Genomic DNA, 18,392 nt, shown 5'->3' on the forward strand with positions numbered 1-18,392 from the left:
GTGATGATCCTTGACGTACACTCAACAAAAATATAAACGCAACACCTTTGTTACTGCTCCCATTCCCCATGGGATGGACGTAGAGACCTAAAATTCATTCCAGATACACAATATAACCATCCCTCCCAAACAGTGGTCACAAATCAGTCCAAATGTGTGGTAGTGGGCACATCTGCTATATTGAGATAATCCATCCCACCTCACAGGTGTGCCACATCAGGATGCTGATCTGACATCATGAGTAGTGCACAGGTGTACCTCAGACTGCCCACAACAAAAGGCCACCCTGGAATGTGCAGTTTTGTCTCACAGCAAAATGCCACAGATGCCACAAGCAATGAGGGAGCGTGCAATTGGCATGCTGACAGCAGGAATGTCAACCAGATCTGTCGCCCGTGCATTGAATGTTCATTTCCCAACCATAAGCCGTCTCCACAGGCGTTTCAGAGAATATGGCAGCACATCCAACCGGCCTCACAACCGCAGACCTCGTGTAACCACACCAGCCCAGGACCTCCACATCCAGCAGGTTCACCTCCAAGATCGTCTGAGACCAGCCACCCAGACAGCTGCTGGAACAATTGGTTTGCACAACCAAACAATTTCTGCACAAACTGTCAGAAACCGTCTCAGGGACGCTCAACTGCATGCCCGTCGTCCTCATCGGGGTCTTGACCTGACTCCAGCTCGTCGCCGTAACAGACTTGTGTGGGCAAATGCTCACATTCGATGGCGTCTGGCACGTTGGAGAGGTGTGCGCTTCACGGATGAATCATGGTTCACATTGTTCAGGGCAGATGGCAGCTGAGAATGTCCCAGTTCTTGCATGGCCAGCATACTCACCGGACATGTCACCCATTGAGCATGTTCGGGATGTGCTTGACCGGCGTATACGACAGCGTGTACCAGTTCCCATGAATATCCAACAACCTCGCACAGCCATTGAAGTGGAGTGGACCAACATTCCACAGGCCACAATTGACAATCTGATAGACTCCATGCGACGATGTGTTGCACTGCATGAGGCAAATGGTGGTCACACCAGATACTGACCGGTTCTGGGTCCCCAGACCCCCAATAGCGCAAAAAACTGCACATTCCAGGGTGGCCTTTTGTTGTGGGCAGTCTGAGGTACACCTGTGCACTACTCATGATGTCAGATCAGCATCCTGATGTGGCACACCTGTGAGGTGGGATGGATTATCTCAATATAGCAGATGTGCCCACTACCACACATTTGGACTGATTTGTGACCACTGTTTGGGAGGGATGGTTATATTGTGTATCTGGAATGAATTTTAGGTCTCTACGTCCATCCCATGGGGAATTGGAGCAGTAACAAAGGTGTTGCGTTTATATTTTTGTTGAGTGTATAATAAGGTCACTATGATGCAGTGAAATCGGAGATGACTATGCACTAAGAGGACTTCCAAGGAGTAATCCAAAAAATAGTGTGGGGGGGGCTGGAAGAGGTCAAGAGGGAAATTATCCATATTTGCATCATTAGGAAAGGTTTTTGGTTTTCTATGGGCTGTGTAACAGAACGTTATTATCCTACTTTGTGCCTGCCTTCTTTTGAATCATATCATAGTAGGTGGCTTTTTTGTAAGCAGTGCATAATGACTCGAAATATAGTGATTTACAAAAATCGCTTGCGTCATTCTTGGCTGGTTTTAATAAGGTTTATTATCTCTCACAAAATCTGACAACAATAGTTTGAATTAATTTGGTTTCGTAATAAAATTCCTCTCACGTTATACGATCCCACACTTCAGCGATACCTTCCATAAACAAATCGACATATTCATTAAAACATTACTCAAGTTCGTGGCACAACACGTAACATAATTGCACTTGATCAGCCTTGTTGACCTCCTTGCTGATCAGCACAAGCCCTGATCTACCTTGACAATGACACTGCAGAGGGACTCTCCGCAAACAGCTTCTTCCAATTTGCTGTTCAACAGTGAGTCACTAAAATATGAAAAGAGCACAAATAAAGGCATGTATTGCCTTGCCTCAGGAAAATACTTACTTTTCTGTCATAAAGCTGCATCTTAAGCTACACGCCAGAACGCAAAGTGCCTACGGAGACAGAAGGCAACAAATCTTGTGTGGTCCTGTGCATCCTATGTGAGCAGAAGGCAAATGAGTGCGTCTTCATTGTGATTCAGGGCTGTTGTTGTTTTGTGTAGTTTTCTGGGTTCTTCGCTGTGACTGAAGCATATGTCCCAGCTTAATCAAGCTAACAATTTACCTCTGCCCTTCTCGGTAAGCATCACAGATAGAGGACTCCCATACATCAACATACTAGACAATACAACCGTATTAATAATCGCCCATCCATTCTAAACACAGAAGCAGAGGGTCGGTGGCATTTATTTAACAAACTTGGCAGATATTTACTTCGATCACATAGGGGACTGGTGGAAGGCGAGACAGATGGCGTGTCTAATTGTCTGAGCTGGATTCCTTTTCTTAGTTGACTGTGACTTAATTTTATTTAAGATTTGCATGTGTAACAGTCATAAGTGGGTTTTCCAGAGGAACAGGCATGTGACAGAAATGAAAAAATATTCCAAAGAGACCCTGAAAACATGTAAATTACAGAAGCTCAAACCACTGCGTAGCCACCATCTAAGTCTTTGTCTTCCGCTTTAAAATGGAAATGATGTGCAAATGGGTTTCTGCAAAGTGAATACAACCAATTGGTTTCCAAACAATTGCAGCCTCCTTTCCATTTTTTCTCTCAATTTCTGCTTTTTCTTTTTCTCTTTCTTTCCCTTCTCCGTTTGTCTTTGTGGGTGAGGCGTATGTCCAGCAGACGTTAGATACTCAATGTAGACACATCTCAGTAAGGCATAGCAACCTCTTAGGAGGTATAAATGAATAAAACGGCGTGGAAAACTGGCTTTTCCTTGCGTTGTAAGACACAGAGGAAAAGGGAGAACAAAAAAAAAAGAAAGTGGATGAGCGCAAATGCCAGAAAAATGCGTTGGTCAGGGTGGTGATGGCAGACGGAGAGAGATTTGAGCAGGGGGGATGAGCGCTTGGAAAGGAGGGGGAAATTAATTTAGTCAGGAGTGGGCTGTCAGAAGTGGTAATAATAGCAGGAGGTGAGATGATGATAGCCTGGATGTGGGAGTGCTCACTGTGGCCTGCTCCCATGCACACACACTCCCTGGGACACACACACACGCCCACATATACACGTAGACGAGGTATCTTTGGCTTGAAATATTATAGAACTTACCCAGACAGACTCACACAAGCACACAAATGCACACCTTCAAACGCATTCGCTATATCAGTCCTCACAGATAAGTGAGCCCTGCTGTGATGTCTTTTAGAAAATAGGCTTTTCCACCATTTTACCCATTTCCCAGATGTTATATCTAGTGGCAGATCTAGCAGGCAGCCAGTTTACTTCCAGATGCAGAGGAGCTCACAAAGCCACCGTGGAAGGCTACCTGTGTGTGATGTGCTATGATTAGGAAAGAAGGAGAAGACTGTTACATATGGGTTTTTGCAAAAATACACCTGAAAGGCTGAAGACAATATGGGTTTTCTTTATTTTCTTCTATTTTCATATGCACTTTACACACGTTTAAACACACAAATAAAGACATAAACCCAAGACTTATGTCGAAGGCACATCTCTCTCTCTCTTCTGCCTACAGTTTTCCACTTCTTTCTTTTTTTTGGTTCAAAAGGATTCGGTGAGTGAAGGATGGCAAGTGAAGATATGGTATCTAGTTTTCCACATCATTAGCACCAGGCATGGTGTGGTGTAATGTTGCGTCTCTAATGCCCACAGCCAGTCGTGTTCACTAATGATGTTGAATCACCACCTCGGGGTGCCTGCTACTCACCCTGGTGATGGCAGTGTCAGTGGTCTGTCATGATGTTTGTCATGGGCACATTTAAGGAGAAACACTTAGGTGGTAATTATTGCACTGTCATTGAAGAGTTATACCATCCATGGACAACACAACTGTCACCAGGCACTCTGTGAACATTTCTCTCTCATTCAGCTATTTAGTTTCATTTTTTTCTATATATTTTTTACTTTTAGGGCTAGTGGATGTTTTCTTTTCTGCTGTATATGTTTTTTGTCAGCCTTTGCAACTCTTGCACTTCTTTTTGTCGTGTCTGTTCTGTTCACCGAAGCTTAACAAGTTTGCTATTATCTTATCTGCCTCTCTCTATGTCTCATTTGACCTCACTCCATTTTCTTTGATGCCTGATGTCTGTATGTTTCTCTGTGTTGTCTGTTTCCTCTATGACTCAGTGCTCTTTAAGAGTTCAGGTGCCTTAAAGCTCTCTGACTAATTCCATTAATTCCTCTATCTATCCTGTCCTGCACTTCAGGTTTCAGGCCATCACCATCCCTGGTTCCAGTCTCATATCACTCTATTTTTATTCCTCTTTTACGAGTAACCATTTCTAAGGCTTGTGAGCACAAGAGGCTTTGAAGTGACAATGGTCCGGGTACTGAGAGTAATCTATATTCCAAAACGCCGCTGTTCAAAGTTGGACTTTCATGCTAGCTGAATAGAGGGCACCTTTTAACTCAGAGCCAGTAAAAGTGTCATAAGTTTTTTTACTTAAATCTCTCATTCCCTTTTTAGCACTCTGAAAAAGTGGATATTAAGCTTTGAAGAAACAGCCTTTTAACAACCTGAGACCTTTCAAGGGTTAACTTTTACAAAATGCAGCAACCTCTGCTATTAATAAGAACATTGCACATTACAACGTACAGGAGGAAGACTTTATATGATTGAAATATTTAAGAGCTAAAGGTGAGGGGACAGAGAAAGAAATAAAAAAGCTGCAGTTTTCACTTTGATTTCCTTTAAGAGCCATTCCCCAATAACTTGTCCCATGTTTTTATGGAGAAACATACATTTATTGTTTGGGGTTATTGTTTCCTGTAAAATGGGTTTGCTTCCTTTCAGCCTCACAGAATCTTTATTAGTTTTTAAAAGTGGCAATTACCCTTTAAAGGTCAAACAACCAATCAGGCCACTTCCTTTCACTGGCACTTTTTAATGACCTTGCTGTGGCACACATTAATGCCCCAGGAATCTGTAGAACCCCTGTGAGAGATACTTAATGCTGCATTTACATTCAACCTTTGTACTTCCACGTGAACTACACCCTGCACATTTCTTCTTCCATTTCTTTAGTAATAAATCACATATGCGCAGGTGTGGCATAGCTGGTCTACAACATAGTACTACCTGAGACAACATTACTCGACAGTACTTTTAGAACAAAAGATTGACTTCCTCCTCTTTCCCCTTCTCTTGCTGAGCACCACCTCACACTCACACTGCAATCATAATCAGAGTAAGGGATAGTTGCACACATATACCCATCACAGGTGCCCACACAGATGGGTGAAGGCACATGCATAGACTGAGGAAAGTGTGCTCGCACAAAGGGCATTACACACGGGTAGATGCAAGGCACACGAGTGAGCACACACGCCCACACTCATTCCAATCAGCAAGCTTGTCAGGAATGACAGCTCTGTAATCAGCAGGTAATGATGGGACGCCCATGGTGAGGAGAGGAGAGGAGAGGAGAGGAGAGGAGAGGAGAGGAGAGGAGAGGAGAGGAGAGGAGAGGAGAGGAGAGGAAATGAGCTGTCACAAGGCCCTTCAAAGCTGCATCAGGGGCTGAACCTGAATCGGATCGCAGTCTCAATAGAGCCTGTCAGCACCAGGTGCTTGCTGAATGCCACCCCCACTCCACCTCATACACACTCACGGACGCACGCACAGTTTTGACTCATCTCCCTTAGCACTCACTCACACCACCTGGCCCATGCCATCTAAAGACTGTGGGGTCTCTCCCTCTTCATTTCTCTCTTCCTGAGGATGAGGCAGATTTACAGTTCATCAGGCTCTTTTTCACTTGCATGTGTTCAAGATCTGTCTACAGTGAAATCTCACACTGATTGGAGCGAGGGCCCACGCTGAGCGCACTCGCAGACCAATATAGATATGCAAACACATAGTCTACAATTATGGGCAGGAAACACGAAATGTGGTAATCATAAAATCAGAGGGCCGATGCTGCAGCTGCCTCACTGTACTCTCACGAACTCAGATGAACAAACACTAGAATCAAATGCTAACTGTGGTGCTGGATCGTAACTGCGTATCTAATCCCATTTCTAACTTTCATGCATACTTGTAAGGTATACTTTTAAGTATTCAAATAGTCAGATTACAGATTTGCTAAAATGACACTGATACGTAAAATAAATTTAAAGTCTTTGAGACTGACCTGCCAAAGTATGACATATTTTTCCTGATCGCCATAAAACTTTGGACACATTTTCAGTTCCACACTACATACTTGGACTACCAAAATTCTTTAAATGCATAAGAGTTGATTTTTTTGCTTTGGGACATCTTCACTTAAAGATCTGTTTTCTCATGCACTGTGGGACCTTCAGAAATATCACACATTAGTCATCGATAGGAGCCGTACCTGAAAAGTAACTACTTGACAAAAACTTTTTTTTATCAAACTAGATCAAACAACAGCATTAATGCCGCCATGTCAGCATTAAATGATTCACTATGAACAAAGTTAATAATTTGATTCCTAGCAGCTCATCCCTACAGGTGTAATTCACATTATATCCTGATACTCTAATGGAAATGCTTCAGAAATACATTCATAGAATTGGGTGACAGTAGTTTTAATGCTGTTGCACTGATAGAATATGTCCACAGAGAGACATTTAAACACCTGCTCTTTTTGGTAGTTTGTGCTCTAGCAGGTCTTACCAGGACCAGATTCTGCCATGACACACCCACAGAGACATTCACATATAAGATTTAAACAATCAGCCTCGCTGTTATATCTGGTAATATTGTTATCTGATAGCACTGATCAAATCAGGCCATTTTGTTACATCTTAACAGTGTTTTGTTCCGGTGTTTTATATACTCGTATAAAAATCAAATTTGTCCTTAAAACTGTTTCATTAAAACTGCTCTCTATTTATGTGTGTGTGTGTGTGTGCGTGCGTGCGTGCGTGCGTGCGTGCGTGCGTGCGTGCGTGCGTGCGTGCGTGCGTGCGTGTGTGTGTATCTTCGAGTGTGCACACGCGCTTGGGATTGTGAAATTGATTGTGGCTAGATAGGAGGCAGGCAGGCAGGCGTGTGGTAGTGCCCAAGGGGCAGGACAGTGCTGAGTGAGCAATACTTTACCTGCACTAGACACGCACACAGACACACACAGACAAAACATCTAAACTTTGTCACATATACCAGACCACTGATCTGAGGTAGGACAGTGAGATAGAGAAAGACAGACAGCCTGAGAGACAATTAGAAAAGCAGAGACAGAAAGGTGTTGACATAAAGTCTAACCTTGAAGAAAGAGTTCAAATGGGAGACAGCGAGGTTGAAGTCACCTCAGGGTTTATATTTCCTGCTCAGAAACTGCTCAGAAAATGTCCAGTGTAGGTGATAAGGAATTCTTTCATTCAGAACCCTGATGGTCTACTTTAGCCTATGCTAAATGAGATAAGACATGAAGCACTTAAGTCTCCTTCCTTACCATTTAGAGAATTAAACAGCTCTGATACGGTTAGATACAGTTCATTTCACTTACTAAGAAACATTTCTTGGGAAAATAGTCTACAACTGTAACTACCGTGTGGGGGACTCAGAGTGTAACTGCTACTATGACTCACGGAGGCGCAGAAAGAGGAACACAGCCATGTAAAGTACAAAGTACTGTAAATGTATTGTAAAGAATTCTCTCTCTATCTGTTGTGACAACACATGAAACAAGAGCTCATCAAATGGAAAGAGGCTTCTGTAAATGATATTGCTGTTTGAATGGTAAAGAGCTGCATAAACACACTACACTAGTTTAGAAGTTGCTTGCTTCAGAGATAAAAAGCTTTTTTTTTCTTGTGGTTTTGGATGTGCTTTATCCAAATGTGAAGAAAATTAAGCTGATTGGCTCCATTTCCATAATAAAAGACACCTATATGGTGAGTATTAATAATAGATTGCAAGCTTATGGCTTCTCAGCTGTATACTGTATACGGTCACTTCTCCTTTGTGACCATATACAGCTTTTCTTCTTTATGCACTTGAAACTGGAGAACTACAGAAGGCTTACTATGACAGAATACTGTATATAAGGAAGCATAGCAGGTTCTTCCACCACACTTCATAACAAAAGACCCGTGATGAATTTAGAGCCCCTTCTGCCAGGTCAGGATGTCTAGGTGGGATGTTGTGACATGGAGAAATATCCGTTTCAACAATTACCCAGGATATCATGGCATGTAGATATATTGGTTTCATCACTTTGGGTTTTTCCACAGCCAAACATATTTAAGTATTTAACAATGTAGACACAGGAAATGCAGTTGTTCATATCACTAGTGGAAGTTCCGTGAGTTCGAGCATGTTCAATGGCACGCTGTGAAAGAAAATGTAAAATCTTAACTGTGGCGTATTTTAACATGTTTAAAAACTGTCATTTGTAGCATTAAAGGTCAAATCCAATGTCAGATTAGAGGTCAAGGGGTCAAATAGAAATAAGACTAACTAACTGCAAAATTAGTGCCTGTCCCCATCTGGGCATTTTTGACAAAATTCAGGGTTTAAATTTTGTATTTTGAGCTTCGAGTAACAACCTTTGGTCTTCATTCATGAAAACTGGAGCCAACCAACAATTTAAAGCATCAGTTTCAGTCCCACTGACTGCATTTATTCCAGAAGCATTCTGGCTGTAGATCAGTGCCAGTTAAATCTTCAGCCAAAGGTGTGGGTTTTTTCTTCTTGTTCGGTGATTACAAAAATAAGCCTTCCACCTCCACTTTCTGCTTTTCCTCCTACCTGTGCAATGTTCTCTGCACCAAAACAGCAGACAGATGAGCAAAGCGAATGCCAAGATTAGGGAAGGACCACTGCTTGTGCAGATTGTTGAGGTGACATGAAAACAGCATGACTTTGTTTTCCCGAATTGAACAAGTAGGGGATGTGAGCCCGCATTTTCAGACAAGCTTTTCTTGACACAAAAGTAGTTTCATGTGTAGAAAGAAAAAACCCTACGCATCTAGTCAATCACTGCATGAAGTGTGCACGTCAGGTTTTTCTTTCCTGAAAGCTGAAAAAATGAAAAATTGTCATCTGACACAGTGTGGGGTGCAGTTCTGCTGTCAGGAAGGTGTAGCGGGAGGAGGTATCAGCTGCTGTTAGACAATCAAACATGCACCGCAACCCTTTCATTTAGGAAGAGTTTTAATATTCTGCAGTCTTTTGGTTAGTTTGAATAGTTACCAAGCTGGCCAAATCAGAAATCAGATATATTTGGAATCAATAACATACAGATAACATAGTGTTAATGAGTTTAATAAATTTAAAGACCAAATATACACAAAAGCAACTTGTAGTACCCGAAGCATTATTAGCACTTTTATGGTACTAAGAGCTCTTGGTCAAGGTTAGAGAAAGGCTGTGGTTTAATTCAGAAAAACTCCACAGTGTCTGGAGTGATTGAACCCACAAACAGAAATGTGATGCCTGTGCAGCACTGCTATCCACCACCACCATACTGTTTTGACTCTGATGCAGTTCAAAAATACAACGCCTCACTCATTTAAATAAAATTTCAAACACCTTTGAGCATAATCCTACCAGGGATTATGCTGCACCCGTGTGTCTGGGAAAATAATTTGGATGTGTAGAAACATGACTTCCGGGAGACAGGGTTGCCCAGCACTATTGCAATGTCACACTGAATCGTATCTAAAGATGCATGTCCTTCACGTAAAATGTACAAGGAGGAGGAAAATATGTTTCTATCCCTTTATGTGAATTAAATATGCATTTTCATATTAGGACTTTGCACTTTTTTTTCCATCTCAGGAGACAAGGCTGTAAAACAGAGTGACAGATTGCCCCTTTTTGCCTCGTAGATGGGTTTTGGCAAAAGGAGCCCTCTAACAGAAAAGCTCATAGTAATAATAATAACCACAATGAAGAGAAGTATTGATAGTTATTTATGGGACAGCTGTCGCATTAAACACTCTCATAGATTAGGTGTAAATGTATCAGGCCTAAATGGTGTAATACTGCATTTCCGCTGTATTGCCTTTTCACAGACTCACTTCGGCCTATAAGGGACAGTAACTCACAGGGAGGGAGGGCTTGTGGGTACAGCTCCTTGTTAAGTAGTTGAGCTCTTTATAAATGTCATATGCATCCTCTTTTAATGAACAACAGGGGTTAAATCCAGTGCACGTGCAACAAACAGTGTGATCCATCGATATTCTATACTGTTACAATAAATATGCATAGAAATAGAGCACCGTGCCGCTTTATGTAACTCTGTGTTGGTAATTTCAGTGAGGAAGAGACTCAACAAGTGTTCTATTGTTGCTCTTGTTTGTTCCCGGAAGGCTTAACAAGAGAGTCTAATACTCGCTTATTGTTCTCTCCAAACGCCACACAGCATGATGAACTTCAAAGCACTTAGCTCCTGACAGTTATGTACACAGTCACACTGCAGCCCACACAGCCACACGCACACACTCACAGTGCCTGACGCAGCCACAAAGGGAACTGCCAACATGTTTAAATCTACTGGTAAAAAAAAGGGGGACAGACTTTGTGTGTAAAAATCCAACTAATGAATCAATATTCTAAGTGAACAGTGGTTCTCCAATACAGCTCAAGGAGAGACTTTTAATGTGATGCTGCCGGGGCATATTTAAAATAAAGTAATATGTTCCTCTCACAAACACACGTTACGGGGGCAGAATGAGGAACTGAGTTAATTATGAAGATGAAAGCTTCTGAGGCCTCTGTCACACCTTGTGAATATTGACTGATCCGCAATAACAGTCTCACAAAGGACGCGGGGGGGGGGGGGGGGGGGGGGGAGAACACAAGAAGAAGGCAGGGGAAGAGCGAGAAAGGGAAAAATGATGAAATTAGGTAATAAAGAAGAAAATCCGAGGTTTCACGATGCCAACGAACCTGAGAGAGGAGTCAAAAGAAACGAACGGATGCAGATGAGATGCAGAGAAGCATGACATCAGAGAAGGCGATGCAATGGGGAGACAAAGGCATCAAAGGATGAATAATGCTAAATTTATTCCCATCCTTCATCTAGTCCATCTTACCTCTACCCATTCTGCCAGAGTGCAAACAGCACTCCATCAACATGAGATAAGGTATTTGCATTTTCCCCAGGTCACTTAAAACAGATATACTGTTATAGCTTTGTCAATAGAAAAAAGGTGTTTAGATCAAACAAAGCCAAGGCTTGAGTGAGCTTACTCTACCTGAAACTCTCACTAGCTGCTTTATACAAGAACTCATGCATCTGTCTTTCTTCCTTCAATCCTTAATACCAGAGTATCCTTGTTCAGCTCGTAGTGATTGACAAAGATAGGAGTTATTTATTTTACACAAGCCCAAGCCTCCCAGTTAGTCTAACCAGAATAACAACAATAAAGCCATCCATTCTCCCAGCCCTCCCATACAGATGTAAGGATACAATACAGCAGCTTTATGTGCCTAATGATAATGTGACACAACAGTCTTTTCTGTTCCTTGCCATTACATATCCATTCCTATTGCATAGATCCTGATGCATACTTTTTTTCATCCCATATCCAGACATCACAGTCAAAACTATTGTAAATCTTTGTGCATGAAAGAGTTTTGCACTACTCTGAGCTCAAGCCCGATCCTTCTCATTAACGATGACGCATGGGTTTTGCGTCACAGGGGTGTGGTGGCGGTCAGACCAGCTCACACTTTGCAAATGAAACTATTACAATGAAATAAGAGCTCGGTTTGGGGGGAAAAAAAGCTTGAATTGAAATTCCGCCTCTTTCTGCCTCTGCTTTAGACTGTACCAATCATTCTTCTAGTTGAATAACGTTTTGAAAGAAAGAAGACAATGTTCCCGTCTTTTTCCAGAAGAAGATCTGCACATGGAAGAATGGAAGAAAATGTACAAAAGAAAGAACAGGGCTAAATAGCGGGAACAACAAATAACCTACAAGATGAAATGAGCGCGGCACAAAGAAACTTTGAGGAGATGAAGGTAACGAAGAGAAAAAAATAATAGTTCACAGGAAGATCTATCCATATGGTGAAGTATTGGTTTTTTGGATGCCATGTAAGTAAATGTTATTAAAAAAAATGAACATAATGGAAAATCCCAAAAATGGTGACATGAATGAACAGAGCAAAGCCATGCATGCAGCAATGCAACATGTTTATTAAATCTGCGCTGCGTTCATGTGATGATTTTTTTCTCTACTTTTTTGTAGGGAGAATAGCTTCTTCACAGTTGATTCTAGCATAGTGAATTCACAGAGTATTTACAGCGTGTATACACTGCATATACAGAGATAGACTAACATAAACGGAGGGGGGTAGTAAGTGAGAGAGAAGAAGCGAGAGTACCATGCTTCTACAGTAAATCAAGACTGACGGAGTGACCTTTGATAGCCCTAGGCAGAAAAGGTTACATGAGCGGAGGAGAAAATGGGTCTATCTGTCACTTACCTGCTACAGTAGCCGTAAATGATTGTGTATCTCTGGGTGTGTCTGGGTGAATGTGTGTGAAAATCAGGTGGTATGTTTCTTTATTTCTTTCATATTAACAAACGGTTCTTAGCAACAAAAGAAAGGCAGAAAAAGAAGAATTTATTATACCTTTTTAATGCTTTTTGGGTTGGTGCCCATTAGAATAGCTAGCTCTATTACAAAGCTTGTTACCGTATATATTAAAACATTTTTATGCCAGGAGCCCTGGGAGTGGGCGAGGTAATATCTTAGGAACACCTGGAGGGGATTTCTGTAGCATTGGTTTAAATGTTCACTTAGACTCAACGATGAACTGATTTCAATGGTCAAAGTTCAAGGTCGCTGTGACCTCACATCCATTGAAATTCTTGTGAAGAAGCTATAACAGGAATACCTCGAGTGGCTTAAATTACATTAAAAGTTGATAGTGTAACAGAAACAATATTTCACGCATCTATTTAAAAGGATACAACAATAAATGTGACATTTTGAATCAGGGTCTTTATCTCAGAGTATAAAGCACATTGAGTCGACTTGTTGTGATTTGGCGCTGTACAGATAAAACTGAACTGAATTGAGCTAAAGGTCTAAAGATCAAGGCTGCATTAGGCACAGATTTAAGCTGGGGCTTGCAAAACTGTAGTTTTGCGATGTTAAATTGACATATGATCTGCTTTGGAATCTGTCAGACTGCGTCATTAAATAAACAAATGAATCGCACTGCTACCCAGACTTCCCTACACCACACATGAACTACGCAAAAGCAGGATTCATTGTGCCAAAATTAGCCTCTCGCCCTTTGACAGCTGGGATAGGCGCGAGCCACCCCACCCACCTCCACCGCCCCGGGGCCTTGAATTTGATAAGCTGCTGCGAAAATGGATGGCTGGATGGCAATTATAGAGCATTGCTCACTGGACACAGCATGCATTATGGAGGTGTAACTTTTGGTAAACAAGACAGTGTTGCAGCAAGTGAGCCAACTTATAAGAAGCATCAGTGCCCTGGAGATATAAATAAATAAAATATAAATAAATATATATAATTAATCACGTCTGTTTGGATGCTTCAGAATAAAATCAGAGTAAAAAACATTATTCGGAGCTGTATTTGTTGTGCCTAGCCTTGTATTACATGTATTACATTTAAAAAATTCATTGTATAACATTTCGGCCACATGTGCCAAAAACTGTGTGCAAAAAACATACATTGCATTGTGTAAGCATGTTATATGCTAATTAAATGGCAAGATATAGTGCACTGTATGTTACTTACAAATATATAACCACCTACCTTGCCTTTGTGCCTCTCTAAAACATCACTCTGAAAAGAACTACAACCTTTAACCAAATCATCAAAGCCTCTGCAGCATTTTCTGTTTAAACATCCAGTGTCAGGTAGGTCCTTTCCTGAGAGCAGTATACCGAGAAGGTGAATAATTCAACACATTAGCAACGGCAGCAACAGCTGTTTGTTTAGAATAAAAGACTACCATCTGCACAAAGTCTGCTCCCTTAATAGAATAAGTAAGCAAAAAAACTAAAAAAATGTCAGCATTGGTGAGTCTCTTTGATTGCAGTGTGACCTCTGGGAGGTTCAGCACGACCACAGTAGCCACTGACAAGAATTAAAAATAACACAGATCAGCAGCTTTTAAAGCAGTAACAAAAATATGTAGCATTCACAGGGTGGTTCGAGTCGTGGTTACACAATTATATTCACAGTCATCAGCACCTCTCAGGCAGTTTAAAAAGTAAATGCTTATCTGAAGGACAGGATGGCTATGGTCAACTAATTTACATCCCAAGCTATGCCAGTTATTCATGGCCCCGATACTTCCTTAAGTCCCCTATGCCCCTCTAGTGCCAAATGTGCTAAATTAAGCTTACTGTATTTTACAAACCTCAGCGACCCATGCTATCTAATAAACTACTAATGGAGGGAAACATAGGCATCTCATTAGCTGGCTGCCAAAAGGCATGCATGCACACACACACACACAACTTGAGGTAACTTTCCTCTGGCACAGAGCCGGACATTAATGATGTTCCAGCTGGTTTTAACAACTATTTATTTATTGAGGGAGTAATTTTGCAGTGTAGGGAACCTAATGAAGGTGTTTGGGGAATTCTTATGTATTAATCAACCTGCAGTGTTTGTCTTTTTCCAGAGAAAGTGAGAGAGAGAAGATGAGGGGAGAGTCTGGGAAAGCAGAGGAGATCACAGCACGGGAGGGAAAGGGGAGTACTATTCACTTTTGTATGCATGCATGCATGTGCGGACACCTCGCACATTTAGTTGAGTAAATAGAGGAGAAAAGGGCTATTTAAATGGTGACTTGGTGACAATATACTGTGACTGACAGAAGAAGGAGGGAGTAGATGGGAGGATGCTGTCAGCGCCTGATAACAGCTGTCTGCTCCACTTACAGGAGGGTAGACAGAAAGTGAGAGACAGAGAGAGGGAGAGCAGGAGAGACCCATACACACATAAACAGATGCACAGTAATGCACTCTTGCATATATTTCCAATTAAAGTTGTTGGTAGCGTCATTCATAAGTTACGTAATGCATATGGGAAAAAGCAGATTACAGAGTCCAACATGTAAATTTCCATGGGCACAAACAATCCACTGGCACTCTAGATGTCAACTGAGATGCAAAGTCACAAATCCACAACTCATACACACACACAGACACACACTCTTATTAAACATTCACTGGAGTGGGGTAATGAATGGGAGTCAACAATGAATTATGGATCATATTCTAATGGTTGACTTACCCTTCTCGTTACTGGCATGCTAATGTGATTGGGAAACAAATGATTATCAGCTTTATTAGAATGGGGAAAAGAGCAGAAGCGCAGGAACTCCCAATACAACCCCGAGTCTTTCACCTGGAGAAAGGTGATGAGGAGGAAAACTGAGAAAACAAGAGAGCAGTGATCATTTCAGTTTGGAAACTGTCCAATGTCCTGGAATAATTCTTTTAATTATCATTTGCATCATTAACATTATTCTCACATCATTAAATCCAGCTAGGACACAAGGACAACAACACATCAGTTAACAATATCACTCCTAATTACCATATTTTAATCATTTCTTCGTGGATTGAGTTCGCTTTAAAGGAAGACGTGTCTTTCTTTGTTGAAACAAAAATTATCGCATAATGAATTCCTCTCTGTACAGAGCCTAAACTTCCAAATGTGATACATTGAAGTGCATGCGTATGCACCTTCGGGCATTTATCATAGCGCTGGTCAAGGTGGAGACATCGCCTACAATTCATCTCTCAGCGTATTGGCACCAAAATACCTGCTTTTATGCTTTGCCCAGAGATTTATGAGCAACTAAAGGCATGAGTGGGTGCGTGTGAGTGTGTTAGGGTATGAATGCATACATTAGCAGTATATGCACACCTCACAGTCTGAAAGGGATCACGCTGATGTGCTTATTGACACATCACCTCCCGCTCACTTTTTCCTGTCCGCATGTCCCTTCTCCCCTCCCTCCATCCATCTATCCCTCAATCCATCACCTTCCTTTAAAAGCCTGTTAGGAAACCCAATACCTTTCATTAGCACAAAAAGATTAGCTTTTTAGCAGGAGGTGTGTGTGTGATTGTGTAGGTGGGGGTGTGTGTGAGCAGAGGAACAGTTGGTGGGAGAATAAATAAAGATAATCAAGGGATGCCTGTGCCAGACAGCCACTTAGTTTAACCTAGGCTGGGATGGTGCAAGTTCAAACACAAGCACATAGTTATAGGCACAGATACAAGACATTAAAAACTTCACAACAGTGATATTGAAAGAATTGGAGCTATCTGAAAAGTTTCATAAAGAAGCTGAGAGAATACAGACTACTCCGAAAGAGAAGCACTTTATGCAATATAATTAAAGTTATGACTCACTGTAATCTGTTTGCGAGTCATTTTAATGATACAATCATTTGAAATGTTAACTGATGAAGCTTAAATAGTATGAAATTGTGACAGAGCAGCATGTAAAAGATTTTTAAAGCCAGTGGTTTAGAAAGAAATCATGTTGCAACCTCTCCCCCCCCCCCCCCCCCCCCCCAATGTTCAGGTGGAAATCACCTGAACATTGTATCTAAACAAAGGCAAGACCTCAAATGCTGAAACTTTTTCATACATATGCTAATCTGAAATTTCTAAATTTTCACATTTCAAAACAACAATAAAAAAAAACACCTCGTGGAACATTTCACAGCTAATAAGTGGCAACTTCACAATGACAGAAATGGTTTTGTAAAGAGCCTTTTATAAATAAAAATAGGAAGTGTTTACTGGGCCATGACAACTGGGCCATGACAACTACATCCTTTCATCCATCCTTTAATTTTTTTAAACACGTTTTTAAATTAAGGCTCATGGGGGGAACTTGGGCTTATCTCAGCTGTCATAGGGTCAGAAGTGAGCTATACTCTGGACAGGTCTCCAGTCCATCACATGGCTAACACAGAGAGATAGACAAACATTCACACTCATATTCAGACCTACAGCCAGTTTAGGATAAGTAATTAACCTAACATGAGTTGGCATGTTGTCAGTGAATGCCTTGGTTGTTTTACAGTGGGCTACAAGCAGCCTGCCTGTACATCAGGAGATCTTGCTTTTTGCTGAATTACTGGTTGTTTAAAGTAAAATTTAATGCATTGTTTTTCCATTTTGTTGTAAGATGCTCATCAAAGTTATCTGAGTAATCAAAGCTGGCTTTTTGTATGTACAAAAACAGCATATACAGTATGTCAGTATATAATATGTCTGATTCAGTTTGTGTACAAAATGTTTAAAAGGCCACTGTAAGAAATTCAATTCTGCTGGAGGCACACTTTTTTTTTCATGCATAATAAAGTACTAAGCACACAAGAACAAATGCTGTATACACAGATATCCTCTCATTAGGAAGATTTTGAATAATCTTAGGGTCCTTGCAATCAGTAAAAAATGTCCATGTATTTCCCATAGGATAATATAACAGTCCTATTATTCTATAAGACAAACACACACACAGGCAGAAAAAAATCAGTTATTTAGCCAACTGTTCCCTGGAGAGAGGGTCTTTAACAGTAACAAAGCAGCATCCAATCACTTACATGCTTTTCCCTCGTGCCTCCTTTTTCCATACAACACAATCTGAAGAACAAGATTACACACGAGTGAACGTACACACACAAACCTTCAGCTAATACCCATCAGCTTTTGGGACAGGAGAAAATCTATATTTCATCTGAGGAGCTGAAGTGTTTGTGCACACGCTGAGTTTGTTTGTCATTAGGCCTAACCCCTGCAGGTCACCTAATCAGGCTGATGTGTATGTGTGTTTAATTCTGTAAGGGTTGAGAAAAGCAAGAATACAACTGTGTGTCTGCGTGCATGCAAATAGTCATGCTACAGTGAGAGATGTGGGAGACAGAATCATGCAAACACACACTTGAGGCTGAATTAAAGTTATCGATTGGACGTGGCATGCTCTCACACAGAGATCAAAGCTTAACCCTGATCAATGCCTAATCTATTTGCTTGTTTGTGTGCGCACATGTTTTCATGCATCATCTCAATTTCTATCTTTCTGGAAAGACACATTCAACACTGTGAGACTTTCAGTGTTTTGTAACCAGGCTTCATCATCCCCACTGATGTAAGGCTAAGTCCACTAGAATGGTAATGGAATAATTTAAACATTATGTGGCTGGTAGAACTGTCAGATTTTTCCCATAAACCAGAATAATGGACCTTTTTTACTTGGCACTGTAGAAAAAGTGAAGAAATCACC

This window comes from Rhamphochromis longiceps, linkage group LG18 (genome assembly GCF_057381845.1).
Source record: "Rhamphochromis longiceps isolate RC_006_pf linkage group LG18, R_longiceps_female_GT1.1, whole genome shotgun sequence".
In the NCBI taxonomy this organism is placed as follows: Eukaryota; Metazoa; Chordata; class Actinopteri; order Cichliformes; family Cichlidae; genus Rhamphochromis; species Rhamphochromis longiceps.